This window comes from Bubalus kerabau, chromosome 4, assembly GCF_029407905.1.
Source record: "Bubalus kerabau isolate K-KA32 ecotype Philippines breed swamp buffalo chromosome 4, PCC_UOA_SB_1v2, whole genome shotgun sequence".
NCBI lineage: Eukaryota > Metazoa > Chordata > Mammalia > Artiodactyla > Bovidae > Bubalus > Bubalus kerabau.
The window spans coordinates 94,774,952-94,796,546 of record NC_073627.1 but is presented as its reverse complement, the minus strand read 5'-3'; the positions used below and the strand labels follow the sequence as shown (position 1 = coordinate 94,796,546).

Sequence of the window (21,595 nt, the reverse complement as noted above, 5' to 3'; positions counted from 1 at the left end):
CTGATTTGTTCTCTCTTGGTCATATAGTATCATTGAAAATACACTATTCTTTAAAATCTGACCTCATCTGGCTTCCCACTACATAGCTGCTTCCATGGTCTTTGGTCCTCACCTCTAGGTTTCTGTATCCGCAAACCACAGGGCTCCCCCTCCTGCAACCTCAGTTATACATCACTGGGTCTTGCTAGACATTCTCACCTGTATGCCCTTCCTGGTGTCTGCCCCACCTGTAATGTCTTTGCTTCCATTCTTATTAAAATCCTTCTCACATGTTAATGCCTTGTGAACTGCCTCCTTCAAAATGTCCTAAGACCTCATCATTCCATTTGGAAAGATTTTCTTTCTGCTATTGCAGAAAAGTCACACTTTACCTAAACCCATCATGGGGCGTGTATCACATCCTACACAATTGTATGACTATGTTTTTCAAAGCAGGAGGACAAAACTCTCTGCTGTGTGTGATATGCACTCAACACATGTATCGACAAATGAAATCAGTGATTATAGTTGAACTGTGCATTTAGCGTTCTTGTCAAATCAAGAATATCAGCCCACATTGACACTGTTGAGTTCTTCTCATTTATACTTGGACATTTCTGTGAGAAACATCTTGGGTGGTGCCCATAGCTCCACTTTTGGCACCCTCTGGTTCAACAATTTTCCAAATTTCTAAAAGATAAAGAGATTAGCTTATCCAATTCACAAACAGCAAAAATCCAGAAAGGTTAACCATTATCACTGAGGACATAGTCAAGATGTATATCTTAGATAATGGAGGCTGGAATGATGAACTGAAGCCACCAAGTTCACTTTCAACAAACACAAACATAGAAATTTACATTCCAAAACATCAACTGCATATGTATGGGACAGAGATTTACTTGAGCAATAATTTATGAAAAAAAAATTGTCTTCAAATACCTGCCAGAGGAATGACTTTATTCTGTGGTTCCCAAACACAGAACCAGGAGGATGGGTTCCTCTTAGAAAGAACTCTCCTTCAAAGCCATCCAATAACAGCAAGGGCTGAGGTACAGACATCAGAAGGTTCTTTCTCTCAGTGGGGGAGTGTCGGTTAGGTACTTTCTGGGGTCCCTTTAACCGTGAGACTGCATTTCCCTGTGTAGTTGTCCCTGCCATCTCTCCAGCCTCTTCTCACACAACTCTTCCTCCTTGCCATTGACAAGCTAGTCACTCAGGTTTTCCTTTCTTTCCTAAACTTGTGGCATGCCCCATTCCAGGCCTTTCCATGGTTTGTTCATGCTGTCCCCTCTGCTGAGAATGCCCTTTCCCCTCCTGCCTACCATTACATTTGGCTAAATTCTACCCCTCCTCCAAGGTCTCAACTTCCCAGACTAGGTTAACTGCTTGCGTGCTGCTGCTGCTGCTGTTGCTAAGTCACTTCAGTCGTGTCCGACTCTGTGCGACCCTATAGACGCCAGCCCACCAGGCTCCCCCATCCCTGGGATTCTCCAGGCAAAAACACTGGAGTGGGTTGCCATTTCCTTCTCCAATGCATGAAAGTGAAAAGTCAAAGTGAAGTCACTCAATCGTGTCCAACTCTTTGCGACCCCATGGACTGCAGCCCACCAGGCTCCTCCATTCATGGGATTCTCCAGGCAAGAGTACTGGAGCGGGGTACCATCGCCTTCTCTGAACTGCTTGTGTAGAATCCTGCAATACCCTTACCACACAATGCACACCTACGGGCATTTGTTTTTTTGCAGTCACTGAAAACGTGTCTGCCTTTGACCTTAGTCTGAAAGCTTTTTGAAGATAACAACCATGATTGTTCTGCTCACTCAAATTATCTCCAGTTTTGGTCACTGGACTTGGCGCAGAGGAGGTCCATAGATATAAGTTGAGAGACTGACTTATTCCAGTTTAAACTTTGGACTTGAAAGAAAAACTGGTTAGAAGAGCAAGAAAGAGAGGGATAGAGAGTACTCACACCACATGTTTGAATGGCTGTGACTTTCCATTTGGTGACAGCTCATAGGCTGACCACAGGGGAACTGGAGAGTTTCAAAATGTCAAACAAATACTCCCCCTTGAGGTTGGGCTGCCTGCTACAGTAGAGTAAAATCCCAGAGAAACAAAATGATTCCTCTCCTTATATATGTATCTGAAACGGCTGTACAAGTCTCTAACTCTGAAGGGTCTGGTAGAAAAGGACAGAATGATTTTCACATTGCCTTTGTTCTCTCCCTATGAATCCCTTTGGCGATCTCTGAGCTCATGAATCTGTTTCATGCTTCTTCTTAACCTGGAAGAAGGAATCAAGGGAGAACAAGGCTGCTGCCCAGAGGTAAAGGCTGAGGAAGTGGTGGACAGATATCTGTTCTGCCCAGTCTATGAGGCCTGGAAGAAAGCTCTATTTCGCATTTCCCCTTTGACCTATAAATTGAGTGGCTTGTCACACATTCAATGCTTTCCAGCCTTCATACCTGTTAGTCCTCTTCTAAAGAAGAAATATTTACTGAGAACCAATCATATGTCATACACCATGATGGGTGCTTTCCAAATGTCATTTAGCCCTTCTAAATACCTGGGAAGGTAAGCATCAACACATTTATTTTACCCCCAAGGAAACTGGTAAGTAACTTGGCCAACATCATAAAACCAAAGAACATTACAGCCTAGGATTGGAACCCAATTGAAATTTATTCAAAGGCCATTCTTTTTTTTCTACTATACCACTCTGATTTAATATTCAAAAGGGCTCTCTACAAATACTATGTTTTGGTTTCCCAACAGCCACTAATGCCTAGTGACAAAATATTTCATCCTACCACATGATAGCGAAAGAGAAGATTTATATAAAACAGAACTAAAGCACTGCTCTTGGATGTTACTGTGTTGTTTTTTCAAGGAGAATCACTTTTACGGAACAAATATAATCAAATCTAGGCAATAAACAGGATTTGATAGGAAACACTCAACAACATTTGAACATTTGGATGAATCATCTGGGAATCCTGATCTCCTCTGGAATTCTCATAACTATTCATTGATTTGGGCTTATAATTTACAAAATGAAAAAAAAAAATTGTGCTAACAAGAAATTTAGACCTTGGAAAGAAAATACTGTGGTATTGAGTGTAACCTCATAAGATAAAGTCTTGGTTTGTTTATTGTAAGAGAAGAATTCAAGGAGCATCTGTAAATACTGAGCAGCTGGTAACACTTGACAGGATGCAGAGATAAGATCCCAGGGAGGTGGGCCATGTCAATGGAAGGACTTGGAGCTCAGCAAGTTCTGGAGCATTATCTGCTTCTATCTCTAAGGAAGTCAGATATGAAGGTTTCAAGAACAAAGTTGAGAGCAAAGAATGACAAACTATCTTAGCAGCCCTTAAGGATGCACTAAAGGAGTCTTCTGACATCCTATCAACAACTCAGAAAAAGAGAAGGATGAAAGTGAAACCAAAGCCTATTTTGCCCTCCCCATTAAACTTACCAATAAGAGGCCAAGAACAATTTGTCAAAAATATCTTAACTTTGCAAGATCCCTATACTCTGTCCTCCAGTGAGCACTTTCCCATCCAAACACCGTATCTTCAGACAGCTGGAGGCTACATTTGTCAGAAAAACACATAAATCACACCTATATTTTGATAATCTTATCTTGATGGGCAAGTTTTAGAACCCTTTGAAATGTTGCCCCATTCACTGCAGTAAAAGAAACTACAGTATACAAAAAATGTTAGATTTAATTAAGGACTTGTTTTTTTTCCTCCAGCCCCTCAAAGGTCTCTGTTTGAGTCTCTCACCAGCAGCACAAAAGCTATCAAACCACTTGAATGAAAAGGTCAGGGAGCAAGCTGTGCAAGTATGGAAGCAGACAAGTCCTGTTCAGACCACCCAGCTCTCCAAAGGCAGTGCAACACCAGATTCAGACAAGATAAGAGGCTGCTGGCCCATGTAACCCAGCCCAGGGAACAGCCTTTCCAGAGAGTTACAGGCTTCCATTGTGAGAATGACTGTGTGCTCTGAGAAGGTAGCATTTGTCTGTAACTCACTAGATCAGCAGTCTTGATTATTCGTGAAAGAAAACTTAAATGGTATTTTTGAAAATTTTAAGAAAAGCAGTAAGCCAAATCTTTGGGCCTGTGGTCAAAGCAAACACTGAAAAGTTCTCCTCCCTCTATATCTATGTTTAGAAGACTGAGGTATATCCATCAATGTCAGAATATCAGAGTTAGAAAGATATCGGAAGCGCATTGTATTCAACACTTTTGTTTTATTGATGGCAGAAGTGAAGGTTAGCAAGAATAGGTGACTTATATAAGATTGGTTAGCAACACCTAAGACATGAAACACCATGAAGACCAAGTGTCTATCCATTTTATATACACAGATTTTCTGAATCCTTGGCACCAGCCCAGAGCCTGGCATGTAGCAGGCACCTACAAATATCTGGAATGAGGAGAGGAAAAAAAGAAAAGGGCACCGATGACCATATCCTATTTTCTTTTTACTGTAAATATGCTATGTCATTCATTGTCACTGATGACAGGGATGGAAGCTGAGATCTTCCTTTCATATGCTGTCTAATGAGGACCTCAACATGATGGAGGAATCATTTCCTATTTCTCCCAATCCTGGTGGGTTTGTCCAATCAAAACAGATTTCTAGGAATTATACTTCTACTGAACAGGTCTCAAGAAATAATCCAACTCAGTTCAGCCCACTCAGCTTAATCTGTCCCCACGAGCAGAGCATTCCCAGCAGGTTGATAAAGAACTAAGAATAGCCTTGGGCTTAAAGTTTCCAAGACAAACGTAGCTTGGCCATGCAGAGCAGGTCAGACCACACAGTCCAACACAAGGAATCGGGGCACCTTCCCCTGACTGCTTTTCTTACTCATGGGAAATGTAGGATCCCATGCAATGGCAGGAGAGCTGGTTAAAAGTTCTGGTTTGGCAGTCAAGCATGCAAAACCATGCTTCATGTAACTGTGTTTAACAGCAGCTCGCACTCAAGCTTATTATTTAGGTGTGAGGTTTAACATTAACTGAGGACGTGACAAGAATTTAATTTGCCAAGGACAAGGTAAAGCACCTCTCATCCAAGTGTGATCTTGCCTGCATGAGGATCACCTGGGGAAATTCCTGCCCCCCCCACCCCCTACCCCCACTAGCTCCCCAACCCCGCCCCACCAAGTCTAAACTCCTCTGGGTGTGTGGCCTTGGTGCCTGCCTTACCCCAAGTGATTCTTAGGGACACTGGGTTTTGAGGATCTCTGATGAAGAGAAAGAGGGAAAGTAGTTAACATTTTCCTAGTGTTATTTCTGAAGGCAGTTTTATCAAAGGAAAGCAGAGGACTAAGAAGCAAAGCTTCAAGCTTTAAGCAGCACTGAATATGGTGGCATCACTTTTCCAGACCAGAAACCTATAAAGCATTTGGATCTCCTGCTCAGGTCTGTAAAATAGTCCTGAAGAGGTTAATATCTCCAGCAAGATTCCCAGGCCATAAACTCCAACCAGCCCCCGGAAATGCTCTTTTTAAGCTTCGTAATTCATACCACACAACAAGACTGCACATAACCATTGAAAAAACAGAGAAACAAAACTTAAATGCCTTGAAAATTATTTCTGGGATCCAGATGACAACTAAAAGAAATCATTTACTACAGCACAAAAGTCTCTAGGCCAAATCCAGATAAAGAGAAGAAAGAGATTAAAAATCAGTAAGAAACTTCAGAACAATATGATTTCTTTGCCTCTCCAACACTGGCTTTCAACTCCATAAAAAAAGAAACCATACTTTAAATATATATATATAACTAAACTAAAGCAAAGCTATCCAAAAATCATCTCATCCAAACTTTTGTATCTTTATACCATGAGGATATTATCTGTTTTTTTAATTTTTGCATTTTTTCTCTTTGCCATTTTATTTAGCTGAAAAGAAATATTCTGATTTGGGGGGCAGAGGAAGGGGACAATTCAGAATGTAAAAATGTTTTTTCACTGGTTAATGCTATTGGGGATGGATTGAGAAGAGTTATAAATTTGTATTATGTAATAAAGAGCCTCCCATTGGGGACATAGGGCTCTTTAACACTGCAATTTGCCACCTTGTGAGCTTATATGATAACTTTTGCAAGCAGACTTGATCTACTTCTTGTATCATTACTCGGAGTTAATGCTACCACACAAATAACCTCTGGGGCATTCTAGCAGAACGTTTACAGTCAAGAGGAGAGGAAATACATAAAGCAGATACTTACAGGTAGTGGTTTTCCTTGCCAAGTCAAAAGCTAGAAACCCTTGGCGCAGGCAGGCAGGATAAGAGTCACTGACCCGGTAATCTCTGATTTAAAGGGCTTTGAGAGGAAGGGGGAGGAAAAATAGCCCAGCGAGGGGAAGAGCTGAAATTCCAGTCTTTCAGGTCAGCTGAGTTTTAGCTCTCTTTGTACTAAAAATCCATTAACCCACCCCATAAGAAAATACAGAATTGAAGTTCACATACACACTCCACAGTCTTTGCTGGTCTTCTCCGAGGCTGCAGTCGCTGCTGAAGCTTTGAAAACTTCCCGATTGCCAAGCTCGGGACTCCCAGGGAAAAGGGCATAATCAGGGATGCCTGCAACTGTTTGCAGGGAGCCCGACCTCCCTGGCAGAGAGCCACAGCTCTCCAGTCCCTTCTGCCGGCTGGATCCGCAGGGACAAAACTGAGCTTTTGTTAAAGGTCGGTGGCGTCTCTCCCTAGTCTCTCCTCAGCTCCCTTTCTCACTATTAGTTCTCTACTAACTGCTCCGCCACTGGCTGAGCCCAAGCTGCCTCTCCCGCTGCAGCACAGAGGCACACACACTCACAGACACACACATGGCACACCCACACCCCATCCACACAATCACCCAACACACTACACACAGGCACCCACACATGTGCATGTACCCACACCTACACACAGACAAATGCATTCACAGGCAAGCACACACATTTACACACCCTCATACCCATGTGTGTGCAAACACATATGTGTAGGTACACACATATGCATAGGTACACACACAGACATCCTCATACCCACCCACACTCATACTCACACAAGTTTTTTCCTAAACGTTCAAACTCTTCAAACATTTTTTTTTCCTAAACCTTCAAACTCTTCAAACATTTTTTTCCTGAATCTTTCCTGAAATAAATTCCCATCCTGAAAGGTTTTTTTTCTTCAAATTCAGACAAGATGTCCTGCATTCAGAAGGGAGGAGGGAGAGGGAGGGGACCTGGCCTCTTTGAACTTTAGTTACAGCCTTTAAAGGAAAAGAGGAGATTCTAGGGGTTGTTTTTAAGTACCACCTTAGTTCTTCAGTTTATAAGGCTTTTCATGTATCTGGCTCTTTTTTAAAAACCCAGAAAAATTCTGTAAATCTCATCTCATTAGCATGTAGTTTATGACCCCACCGATTCCACCCTATTACAGGTCAAGAAATGTCCTCTCAACAGAGATGCATTCAGTTAAACTGGGCGGGATTCAGTGGGTGGGTGAAAGCTTTGTTCCTTAACAACTGCAAGATAAAATGCTTTCCTGTGTTTCATCTCCACCAGAAAAAAATAAAATAGTAGCATTAGTATCTGGGCTAACTTTTAAATTGACCATAAATAGAGAAGTTAGAGTGTTATCTTGCTTTGGGGAAAATGTTTACATTGAGACACGTCTGGTTATTCTAAACCTTTGCCTAAAGAACAAGGCACTGAAAATCCAGTTCAGACAAGACTGGTTTTCCTGAACAAGGTCACCACATAAGACCCTCTCTCTGGGAAGCAATGAGAGGGAGAAAGAAGAAAATGGAGAAGAAAGGGAAGAAAAGTATGTGAAGAAGGAATAAAGTAAAGAAAAAACGAAAAAGAATACAAAGAAAGAGAGAGAAAAACAATTATTTCATTTTAAAACATGCTTTATGGATACTTTAGCAATGAAAGGTACATGTACACTTACTCAGAGTCACCAAAAATGTAAAATCTTCAAGAATCTCTTGACTCCTCCCTCTTGCTCTGAGAATAAATGGATGAAAATGTCTCCAAGAACCACTGAGCTCTCTATAAGCAAACAGTGTTCACTACCCCCCAAGTATTAGTAAACAAAACCTAGTGACAATGTATGATTCATGTACTAATCTTTAAAAAAACAAGAAATAAAGCCTTAATGATGACAGGAAACACAGTGTGATAGACAATCCTGTTCTCAGACTAAATTTAAAACTTTCCCAGCTTATGAAAATCTCACCTGCAAAGAAATGAAGATGATTTTAGATGCTATTAGTTGAGAAAGGAATGATAGAAGTTAGTTGCATCGATGTGCTTCTCCTAATATCTGGGCTAAATAAAACTTGTGGATTCATATGGAAACAGAAATAAATGTTTTATACCACTTCTGTAGGGAAAAAAATACCTTCAGCATTCTAAGCAAAAAACAACAAAAACAGATTGCAACATATTTCAGGAAATGTAATTTTCATTAAATTAATTATACAAATGATGGTTGGCCTAACTTTGTGCTGAACATATATTAGAATAAACAGAACTATAGTTTAGCCAAAATATCTTGAAATCTGAGGTACCCACTTACACAAATAAGTGAGTCTTCTTTCTCATATCTTCCACCAGTGGATAGCAGCTGTTGAAATAATATAGTTGTCAACTTTAATAAAGTATCCTTTGAATGAGTTGAAATGCAAAGCCAGAATGTTTTAAAAGAACTTAGCCAAAGGAACAATGAAGAATTCTTCCCCTAAAAGCATGTGTGGCTGAACTTAGTACTGAATCAAAATGCATTTTAAAGAAGTCATTCTATTTCTAACCCTAGGATTAGATGTGATATGAAAAATACAGAATGCCATGTGTTGGAAATGACCATACCTTTTTTTTTTTTTTTTGTGAAAGGCATGGATGGATTTTATTTATTACCCTATATCTACAATTTAATTTGAGGTAAAATATAAGCAACACATAAAAATGCCTATTTCTGCTACCATGTAATATAATTCTCCATTGTGAATATTGTGATAAAGCTAATGAAAACTCTATGCCATCACATACTCTAGCTCTTGGTATAGCTGGTATTTTACATCTCTTACTGTTGGTGAAATCTCAATACATGTAAGATTCTCCTACAAATGGCGCAGAATGTCAGAGGGTGTCTGGTCAGCTGACGGACCCCTCGCTGCCCACACTGGGGCCTCAGGGTCACCAGTTCAACCGCAGAGTAAAAAAGGCAACGAAACCCCCCTCCCCAAGTTCTGAGCCGAGCTGGGGTGGTGTTCCACAGAATTCCACACCGCGATTGGGCTCACAGCAGTGAGGCTCTACGTCGCTCAGCTTGCCCCAACACTCAGACCTGACCTCAAACTTCTGGTTCGCCATGCATTTTATTTGGATGAAAAGTAAATGTGGATGGAAGAGGGTCTCTGTATTCCATCTATAAGCCACACGCTGAGATTACCGACCTCTTACTGCTGTTAGCTGGTCCTGATGGTTGTGTTTTCATGATGATAAAAAACATATGAACCATGATAGAGAGCTTAGGAAAAGGTTTAGTCAAATATACAGATACTAACTGTTCACTCAGTCATTAAGGAGAGCCGTGAACAAAAGGGTCATTTAAATGATTTTCTCCAATAGAAAAACTAAAGAGCTGAACTATATCACAGGGGTTTTCTTCACTGCCGAAGCTGAGATGTTCCAGTAGGAGATATCTTCGCTTGATTGGAAAACAAACACCGTCGCTGAAGGCTCTGCTGAACACATAAAAAATCTGATGAGCTCCACCCCTGCCATTTCCCTGTCGTCTTCCAGCACTGCCGTAAAATCCTTATAATACATTCCCAAGGAAACCAGCCATTCCAAATCTACAGTCACTCTGCTCTTTAATTCAATTCACAGAACTGCTGAAAAAGTAGACATTTCTATCTAAAAGTAGAAAAAAAGGTTTGTATAGAAGGTATTTCTGTTATACAAGTATATTACACAGCCTGGGGCAGTAACAGGTCCGAAAAGCTCTTCTCACCCACTGATACTTTAAGCCCGGGAGGGAAGAGTTCTACCACGTAGGGTCTGGTTCTTGCTTGATTTGGGAGTTTCCATCAGTCTCCTTTATTTCTTCGGTTGCAGGAACCTCCAGTTGGGTTGGCTCAGCTGATTCTTGGATCACTGGGCCTTCTGACTCATTCTGATCAACCAACTGGTTATTAATCACAAGTCCTGGAAATGGTCTAATGACTGAATTTAATGAACTCAGCAGAATCTAAGATCCTTCTCATGGAGCTGATTTCCAGATAGCTGGGGGCTTTGAATGACACTCCGGGGGGCATGCCATCAACCACTACACAGCCAGGGTTAATTGTGATTTTCCTGTAAGGAAACTTCACGGGGAAACCCATCCCAATGGCTTCACCAAATTTCCGACTGAAGAGGTCATTAACTTGCTCTCTTAGCTGTCGAGCTTTTCCAACTTTTGATAGTCTTTCATTATCATCGTCTGGAATTGTCACCTGAATGATGTTAAGGTCTTCAACACCTGATGCAGTAGTATTAACACTGGGTGATGAATTGATTTTTCTTGGAGGGCTCTTAGATGAGGAGGTGCTCTCCTTAATTGCAGTCTCAAACATTTCTGGCTTTTTAATGATGAACTTAATTTTGGCTTTGTTTCTGAGTATCTTCTCCAGCCTTGGAATGCCAAAAGTAGAAGGTCGTCGGAATGGCACGCCCTCGGGTAAGCCTTCCACATAAAAGTCTTCTGGGAAAGACTCAAATAACACGAACGGCACTTTCACAGCTTGTTTAAGGCCAAGAGCTTCACCACATTTTTCATTGAAAAGATTTTCAACTTTCTGTTTTAGGTCTGTGATTTTGGCATTCCAGGCCTCAAAGGAAAACTCTCTCCCTCGAGGCTTGAAGGGAACATTAGAACCATTCGTCTGGGTAGGGGTTCGAACAGCTGAGGTTTGAGGATTGCTATTATTAGGGCCTTCCACAGTGACCTCAATTTCAGGAACTTTTGAATTACTCCCGGGGCTTCGTGGTCTTTTCGGGGACTGCAAAGCTTTAGTGTTAATTTTACTAGCCATTCCAGGAGGCAAGTAGGAAATAACTAGTTCAGGTTTTTTAACAACAAACTTGATTTTATTACTTCCATGGACAATCCTTTCCAGTCTTGGAATTCCAAACCAGGTAGGGCTTCGAAAGGGAATTCCTTCTGGAAAGCCTTCTACATAGAGGAACTCAGGGTTTGATTCAAACACTGGGTATGGTACTTTTACTGCTTCTGTGAGTCCAAGAGCTTGAGCAAATTTCAAACTAAAAATCTCTTCCACTTGCTTCCGTAGCTTGGTATTTCTGACATTCCAATCTTCTTTGACTGGTGTATTCGTTCTGGGCTGAGTAACTTCAGTAGTGCTGTGTGTCAGAAGCTCTGGTCTTTTAATAACAAATTTAATTCGACTGCCCACTTGAATAATCTTTTCCAGCCTTGGGATCCCATACCACGAGGGACTTCTAAAAGGAATGTTTTCTGGCAGTCCTTCCAAGTAGAGGTCATTAGGGTGTGCTTCAAATTTCTGGTAAGGTACAGCCTTAGCTTAGGTGCTCCCTAAGGCTTCAGCAAATTTTTTACAGAAAAGCTAATCTACCATCTTTCGTAACTTAGTGATTCTGGCATACCACTCTTCCTTGACTCCTGAAGCTGGTTTATCAAGCTGTAAGTCTTCACGTGTTGAATTCAAAAGTTCATGCTTCTTAATCACAAAACGAATCCTTTCCTTTGCAAGTAATATCCTCTCAAGGCAAGGGATTCCATAAGTTGATGGTCTTCTAAAGGGGATTCCTTCTGGAAGTCCTTCTACATAAAGATCTTCCACGTGGGACTGGAAAAGAGGGTACGGGATCGTCACAGGACCTTTGGCTTTTATAGCTTGAGCATACTTTCTTTCAAACAACTCTTCAACTTGTTTACGCAGATCAGTAATTCGAGCATTCCATTTCTCGAAGTTGAACTCCCTCACTTTCCATTTGTCGGCATTCGCAGGTTCTGTGACGGGTGGCTGGGGAGGTTCACTGCTCTTTGGTCTCTTGGCAGGTGGAGGATAGTCATCATCTTCAACAGTCACCTCAACTTCGGGGTCCTCACTTGTTTCTGAAGGGACATGTTGAGTAGAATCTTCTGCTGGTACTTCCGTTTCTGTTCCTTCATTGCCCTCTGAAGAATGATGGCTTCCTTGAATGTTATATTGATAGTAATCAGGATCTTCAGATTCTTCCTTCACTGTCACAGCTGCCGTTTCCAGAGAAATGCCAGAATCTTCTGAGGGTTCTGTTTTTACTTTGACAGGGCCACAGCTTCCACTTGGAGATAGCATTGTCCTTTCAGCATCTGTAACCATCACACGACCACCTACGTGCTTCTTTGGCTCTAGGAAAGGTCTTTTAATGATAAATGAAATCCCTGCTTTGTTCTCCAAAATCCACTTCAGGGTTGCGAGATCATAGTTTTCAGGGTGTTTGAAGGCTACTCCTTCTGGAAGCCCCTGCACCACCACGGCCGACTGATCTCGGAGCATCTTTTCATATGGAACAGGCACCACTGTTGACTTGCCTAAAGCTTTCCCATAGCAAAAGTAGAAATAGTCCTCAACTGTTTTTCTGAGTGTTTCTATCTCCACAGCATCGACACTCATCCGATTTGCCTGGGCTGTAGATTTCATTTTATGCATCTCTGCAGCCTTTTCTTCTTCTTCAACACAGTATTTTACAAAATCTTTCTGAAAGTCCTTTCTAGTGTTGACAAAAGCACGTCCTCTCTCGGTTCCAACAACAAACACATCTGTTTCATACACTGCGATGCACACCACTTCCGCCTTGGACTTAGCCAGTTCTTTACACTTGTGATAAATGAGGGTGCATTCTTGCTTCACTATCCATTCTTAGTTGGACAACCCTGTCACCAAACGCAGCGTTTATGAAACAGCAAAGCAAGATTCACGTACTGTCTAATGATTTAGATCAGAGAAACCATGGACTCAAGAGCAGACATGAGGAACGTCACCACCATCCTGCTCTCTGAGGACTCCTCGTCTTCGACAGGCAGGGTAGACACTGCTACTTGGGCCATGATCCCAGAGTGCAGCCGCCTCCAGGCAGCGCAGGGGCCAGGGGGAGCCGAAGGGAAGCGAATGTGGGCCGCGCGCGCGCGAGCTGTGGCCGCGGCGGAGCAGCCTGGGGTTGAGACGGACCGATGAACGGGCAGGAAGTGAGAGGGCGAGGGGGCCCAAGCGTCTCGGCCGAGCTCCTGTCACCGCCGCATGGCCGCCCTTGGCAGGGCCTCGCTCAGCGCCTAGATCCTCTCACAGGGGAACCGAGGGATAGGCCGGGGTAACCGCTGCAGGCGGGCGGCCATGGCTAGAGAGCGCGTGCGGGGAAGCGGGGGGGCGATCAGTGGCCCCTTTTCTCTCCATATCTTTTTTGGATTGTAAATATGTACAATTTTGTTAAACTGCCGTAGAATATAGCATTCTCAACACTTTCACCAAAAGCCTATATAAAAAAAAAAAAATAGGAGTGTGCCTTTTAAGTGTTGCTGAGGACACCAAGCACAGAAGTGTTATCCATCTTACTGTGAAGATGGTTTTCCACTGAATTCTTTTTTTTCATATTTATTTTATTTATCTGTCTGCATCGGGTCTTAGTTTTGACACGAGGGATCTCTGATCTTCATTGCAGCATGCAGGATCTTTAGTTGCAGCAGGCAGGATCTAGTTCCCTGACCAGGGATTGAACCCTGGCCCCCTGCATTGGGAGCATGGAGTCTTAGCCACTGAACCACCAAGGAAGCCCCTCCACTGAATTTATAAAACCCAGTGGCTATGGGAGACAACACTGCAACACAAAAGACTATTGGCTAGGAGTGGAAGGGTCCACTTTAAATAGATCAAATTAAAGCAAATAAGTAAATAAAATGAAAGCAAGATTAACACCCTTATGTATGAGAAAAGAACAGAAACACAACCTAGTGGGAGTTTGTAGAGGCAGAGATTTCCTGACCTCAGAGTTTGGGATGGCTATAGAATAATAAGGAATGAAATAAACCCAGCAAGGCAGAAAAAAGAGCCACGTGTTCTGCTTGAAATTCTAAAAGTGTAGACCAAGATCACTTTTTTACACAGAAGTGCAAAATTCTAAATAACACACCTTCAAATCTAATCTTCCTATGTATTTTTAAAGATATTATACCCAAATAGGGTTTATTTCAGGATTGTAATGACAGTTCAAAATAAAAACATCTAGCAATTTAATATATTGAAGGCGGAAAAAAGCCATATGATCATCTTAATAAATGCCAAAACATGGTATTCAGTAACATTCAACACTCGTTCACTAAATAAACAAACATAAAACACTCTTAGCCAGCTAAGACCAGAATGGAAATCTTTTTACCCAATCAAAGACCTCTATGAGAAATCTTATCCTTAACAGCAAAATTTTAGTAACCACTAAAGAAAGAAAAGAAAATGCCTGCTACAATCACCACAATTCAACATTGTAGAAGACCCTACCCAATACAGTAAAAAAAAAAATAATAAGGATGATGAGGCATGAGGATTGGAAAGGAAGAAAATAAAACTTTTACTTTTAAACGTTTTTTTTTAAGATTTGTTTTAAAAAATCTAAAAAATATTCAATATTTCTAAAAGATATCTAAAAGTCTCCCTGTAAAATATCTTAAAAAGATCTTCCAAATAAGGGTGCCAGAAGAGAGTGTCCTGACAGGAGAGACGTTGAAAGGGCAGCCTTTTCTAAATAGACACACGAACACACCCAGCAAGACAGCTGTTAATAACAAAAGAAATCCTTCTCCCAGCGCTTTGTTTTATGTTTGGAGCCAATGGTCCAGCTGGAGAACTGAAAGAATGAAAGATTCAAGTTCTCTCATTTTATGAGGACTGATGCTCAAATCACATGTGCTTCACAGAATCTATTTGAGAACATGGTTCCCCTCCTCCATACTCCAAGCTATTGGTTGTGGAAGTGGAAACTCCTAGCATTATCATTTCCATATTTGTTCACCACACTGAGGCAGGAAATCAGAATAAACACTCATTTCATTCCACTGCATGAATGAATGCACTTTTCTCATTAATAATTAACACAGCTTCAAACACTAGCATTAAAGTAAACAGACATTAGGATTTCCATGTACCTATTAAAAACATGAAAAAAATCAAGAATACTTTTTATCTCCTTCTTTTACAGGAAAAGGGGGAAATACACCAAAGGCAACATAAACAATTTAGTTTTGAGTTGTTTTACATTTCAACTATCTTTGTGAGAGATTTGGTCTTTCAAAGCTTAGCACCAGGACAGTTTTATCTTTTGAAGCCTAATACAAGGAGTTGGGAGTCTTGGCTTACTGATTTAAAAAAAAAAAAAAAAATCCAACTCTCTCAAAAGATAATGTATTTTGCATCAAAAAAGTAAAAATAGTTGCTACATTTAAAAAAAATCATGGTAGGTTAGTCCAAGAAGTGAACACTGAAAGTAACAGAACATACCCATAGGCAAAAGATGTTTTTCTCAGGAGTAAATGGCACAAATCTATTAAAAAATCCCCCCAGACTTGTTTAGAAAGCTGAGGCTGAAGTCACACATGAGTGTGTCTGACAGAAATCAGAACATGCTGATCTATTTAATTATCTTCAACAGGGTTATTGAACCTTAGTATATGCCAGGCACTGTGCTGATCCTGGGAAGGACAGAGATGAGTAAGTAAGACCTAGTGCCTGCTCTCAAAATCCTTACAATGCACTTGGAGAAGACAAGACAACAGAAATAACCTGTACACTGAGATGTGATTAAGGATCACTAACAATTATTGAACATGTACCACCTAATGTACATTTTTACTTACGTGCATTTATTATCTCATTGGACCTAGACAACTCTAATACCTTGAATGGATCTTGGGGCTCAAATCCAGCATTAGCTCTCTGTCTCTCTATTGATAAACTTCGTCTCTGCTTTAATTTGCATATTAACTTTATTTTCTCCTGGTACATAGAGGCTTTTTTTGTGATAAAGAAAACCACCAGCAGCCCAGGCCTAGTTCCTATGGCTTACAATCCAGAAGGAAGAGAGTCATCTTCTGTACTAGTTCTAGCAGAAGATAGAACCCTGAGGCAACTAAGGAAGAAAAGGGAGCCATGAATGTTGACACAACAGGACGCCTTCGAGTGGGGAAAGGCTTTCTGAATGGGAACAGGGAAGAAGGATGGGAAAGCAGCTGGGCAGGACAGTCAGGCACCATGAGAGATGTCAGTTTCAATCTTTAAGGCAATGGGAACCCTTTCTTATTGAAATATATTTGACATAAAATGCAGTGTCAATTCAAGGTGTACAACATGTTAATTTGATAGATTTATATACTGTAATTTAATTGCCATTGTAGTGATAATTAGCACTGCTATCGCATCACATAATCATCTTTACCTGTTCGTGGTTGGAATAATTAAGTTTGAGTCTCTTAGCAAATTATAATACAAAATTATTTTCTATTTTGACTACATGGTGCATTAATTCTCAAGCACTTAAAAGAGAAGGGAGCAATCAAGCCATGAAAAGAGATGGAGGAAATTTAAGTGCATACTTCTGAATGAAAGAAGCCATTCTGAAAGGTTACATACTGGGTTATTCTGACTATATGACTTCTGGGAAAGGCCAAACTATGGAGACAATAAAAAAGAATAAGGGAATAAGGGATAGGAAGGATAAATAGAGCACAGAAAAGCTTTAAGGCAATGAAACTATTCTGTATAGTACATAGATGTCTCACAATTTGTCCAAACCCAAAGCACATACAACACCAAGAGTGAACCTTAATATAGACTATATAATCTAGATGGTACTGATACCCCTCTGGTGGGAGATATGAGAATGGGGGAGGCTGTGTATGTATTGGGGTAGTGAGTATAAGAAAAATTTCTGTATGTTTCACTTTGAGTGATACGTTCCATTCAATATTTCTGTGAACTTAAAATTTCTCTGAAAAATTACATCTAATAAGTATATTTTTAACATTCAAAAGTGTAAAAAATGGTACTTCTGGTCACAATTCCCAGAGAATTTCTCAAAGAGGAAAGGTGGTCTTTAAGAATTCCACATGGAGGAATTGGACCCCTTGTGCACTGTTGATGTGATTATAAAATGGTGGAACCACTATAGAAAACAGTATGGAAGTTCTTTTTAAAAAAAAAAATAGACTTATATAATCCCACAATCCTTTTTCTAGATCTACACCCTTCCCAAAAATGAAAACAGGATCTCAAAGAGATATTTGCACAGACACATTTAGACCAGCATTACTCACAGTTGCCAAGAAATGGAAAGAACCAGAATGCCCAGCCATATATAGTAAAGTATATATAAGTACATTCATCTTAAGTATAGAGCATGATGAATGTGCATGCTCATCCACTCATGTAACTACAACCCAGATCAAGTCAGAGAATATTTTCATCACCCTCAATGATTCCCTCATTTCCCCGCCAGTCAACACCCTCCTCCTCACTCAGTGAAACTCAAAGGTGACCACTATTCTGGTCTCAATAACTATAGATGGGTTTTGCCAGTTCTTGAATTTAATATACATAGAGTCGTACAGTATATATTATCTTGTGTCTTTCACTCAACATAAGTTTTGTGAGATATATCCATGCTTTTCACTAATAGTTTCTCTCTTTTTTATTATAGTGTAATATACCATTTGTATGAATACTCAATAATTTATTTATACATTTACCTTTTGGGGGGTTTTCTGGGTTGGGACCAATCTGAATAAAGTTGCTGTGAACATTCTTGAATTTGCCTTTGGGTGGACCTATGTACTATTTATTTTCTCTTGGGTATATTTCAGGTCTGAAATTGCTATGTTATAAAGTATATTTTAGCTATAGCATTTTAAAGCAGGATTTTAAATAATTACATTAACTTCCAAGTCTAGTCAAACCTAGCCTAACTCCAATTCTACAACATTATTCACTGCAGATTCATTGCAACACTATTCACTCCATAAAAACCTGTCCAGAGTCTGCTATGTATCAGGAACATACCAGTGAACGAGGCAGGTGTGAGTTCTGCCTGCATTAAGCTTACCATCTGGTGGCTGATGAACAGTGAGCTAGAAATTAGAATGTGATGAGTACTAAGAGGGGAAAGTGCAGGCATTTACAATAAGCGATCTGAGTGGTCTGAAAGTGGAGGCATTTCCTGGCTTCTACTAAAAGTAAAGAGTTCCAATAAAGTAAAGAACTAGTTATGATATAAGCACTAAATAAGGAGTTGAAAGATCAGATTCTATTTGCTGTTTTCCCAACAGGCAGCTGTGTGACTTAAGGCGAATCTCTTACTTTCCTGGGTCTCACTCACAATAATAATACCATTTAACATTTGTTTCAAAGTAAGGTGTTCCTCTTAAATTGGTTGAATAAATAAGTCTGTAATCTTATTTTACCAATACACAAAAAACCATTGTCAGAGAAGTACTGATAGGTCTCTAACAATAAAAAAGTTATTTTTAGTCCCTTTATATACAAGTGAAGTACAGAAAATTCATTTCCCTGAAAACAAATTAGTATATTTAGCCATAAGAATAACTGTTAAGGGGTTAGCTAACACTACCGTGGTAATCATTTCACAAAATACAAATATATCAAGTCAATACATTGTATACAAACTTACACAGTGTTATATCTCAATTCAATTTAAAAAAGGAATAATTATTAAAAGATAATTATTAAATTCATAGGAGATTGTCAGTAACAGGTTTTTTAAAGGTAGCCTAGAAAAAAACACTTTTGGTTACTAAATCAGATTAAGGTATCATTCTAATAGGCTTTACCCTCATCACAGTGCAGGATAAATGTATGTTTTAAGTACCTTCTAAGCCAACACTTCTCAAAAGTAGCCAGGAATACCTGGGGGTTCCCAAGATTGTTTCAGGACTTCCATGAGATCAAAATTATTTTTACAGTATTAAAGATATTCTCTTCCTTATTCTCTCATGGATATAAAATTTAGTTTTCTAGAGGCTATGTGATGTTACAAGAGATTGAATGCAGAAGCAGCTGTGAAAATCCAGCTGTTTTGTATTGCTAGACATTAAAGTGATTTGCAAAAAAATATAAAACACCACTTTCTCAGGGGGTTTTTTTGCTTTCAAAATTATAGATATTTTCCACCAGAATATTTATGGTAATGTAATAAGTTTACTTTTGTTCCTTTAAATAGTTAATTTCTCAGTTTGAATTTCTAATATACTAAATATAGGTGTAACTCACATAAATGAAAGCTCTGTAGGATGTTCAATAAAATTTTGAGAGTACAAAGCAACCCTGGAGACCAAAAGTTTGAGAACTACTGATCTTGCAAACATTCCCAATATCCTTATGTAACAATTCCTGGATCAACAGTCTGGCTTTAGCTGTGGTTATATTAGCCAAGATTGAATCAAAGGAAACGGGGCTTCTGGAAAGCAAGGAATAAATTAAAGATGACAGAGCTTATACTTTCTCCTGTCTCCACAAATAGTGTTATGGTTCATGACTCCATATTTGCATTCATGATTTTATTTAATCCTCAAAACTTTGAGGTGAATAGAGAAAGCATTATCCTTCTGATTTTACCAAAGAGCAAACTGACCTAGAGAAATTCGTGTCCAACTGGCTGGACTAGGATTGGAATAGAGATGTTTATGGTACCCTATCTAATGCGCTTTCCATGAAGCAGAAGGAAGGAATCGTATCTAAATACTCTAAATAACCAAGATCATCTTCTCTCTAAAACATACTTTCACTGAACCTGAACGGCTCTTAAGAGAAGCTAATTATCTGGAAGTATCTTTATCCTTCAAGGGTATAAAGAAAAGTCAGACGTCTATTTTGTCTTTGCATTCACTAAAAGTAAGCATGGTCTAATTTGGATTAGAAGCAAACATATATCCTCTGAGACAGAACTATATGTTAAGCTTATATATTGGGTAAAAAGAATAGAAGCCATCTCTTTAACACAGCAAACTGGTAGCAGTTAAATACCTTAAGAGACCCAAGTGAGTTTTTAAATTATAAAAGTCAGATTTTACAATCATTTTCTGAGATCAACCATTGGTTGTTTTGTGGTATACTGATAATTTTACTTTTTTCTCTAATGCTCTGCACAGTTTGATGAATTTTCCCCTATAATATGATTAATTTCTTAAATGGATGATTAGGTAATGACTGACACTTCTATTTCTACTTGAGATTAATGGCATGCCATGATTTAAAATGGCATATAAATACAAAATTGAATCCTCTTTGCTGACTAAGGTGATCTGACTTTAAGCAGACAAGGATCTTAGCTTCAGTTTGAGGGAATAAGTTGGAATAAGAGAAACAAATAATAAAGACAAGTTCTATTATTTCTATACTCACAGAAATACCAATAAATTGAAAAGACTGGACTAGGTGGATCAAGGAGAATCTTTAACATAGGTAAACAATAAGGTTGCTAGAAAGACTTCAAATATTCCTAAATATAAAATAATTTTAACACTTATTAATAATTATCCATCACTTTTAAGATATGTCAATGCCTTGAACTAACATGGAGCATTTTAGACTTCTCCCAATAAATGTCAAATGTGAAGTGTACATTTCCAACTTTTAATTTGAAAATATTCAGATGTACTAGTCATTTTGGTAGTATAATTAAAATTGGAATTAGGGAGAAGTAGTGAAGTTTGGAGAAGGAAATGGCAACCCACTCCAATATTTTTGCCTAGATAATCCTGTGGATGAAGGAGCCTAGTGGACTGCTGTCCATGGGGTTGCACAGAGTCGGACACGACTGAAGCGACTTAGCAGCAGGGAAGTTTGAGGGCTGCAATGGAGATTGATGTAAGAATTTTTGTTTTAAAACGATCTTCTTATATTCAATTAGAGTAATCCCAAACCATCCCCATCATGATTACAATGGAAGGTGACAAATTTGCCAAATTTTGGTGCTTTGGAGCTGTTTGTATAACAGAATGCTGCAACACTCTACTTGCCAAGAACAAAACAAAAGAGTAGAAAGGGAGAAATCCCTCAGTCTCCTAATGAAGTGCCCTTAGATTGCATGGGAATGATCAGTCAACAGCAAGTGGTACTCTGTTCCATGCAAGTCACAACATTTCAGCAGTAATTCAGTTTTCACAAAAATAATCATAAGTTCCCTTCTTGAAAGGCCAATCACCACAGTCACAGGTTGGGCCATTTGATCATTGGAGAATCTGAAGATAAAGCAAGATTTGAAAATGTGACCTGCACCACTTTAGCGTATTCCCTGAACTACCACCACATGGAGCACTCCTGGACCACAAGTTAGGGAGGCCACTTACCAGCGTAGCTAAGAGATTTCCCATCTCTGTCCATAAGTTCCCAGAAAGAAAGACCCTTCACCTTGGTATCTTCAGGTATAACTGAATTTATCTCAACATTTTAAAGGAGTTATCATCAATGTAGATTAATGGAACCCTATTCCACAGATTGAAAAGGGAATTCAGAAAAAAACCACTATC

At 39.6% G+C, this 21,595-nt stretch overlaps 1 protein-coding gene and 1 pseudogene across 1 annotated transcript in view; both read right to left on the bottom strand.

Moving 5' to 3' along the window:
• Nucleotides 1-21,595, bottom strand: part of FREM1 (FRAS1 related extracellular matrix 1) — a 273,665-nt gene that overhangs the window by 171,057 nt on the left and 81,013 nt on the right. The window lies entirely within an intron of this gene.
• LOC129649995 (general transcription factor II-I-like) lies at nucleotides 9,761-13,225 on the bottom strand (annotated as a pseudogene).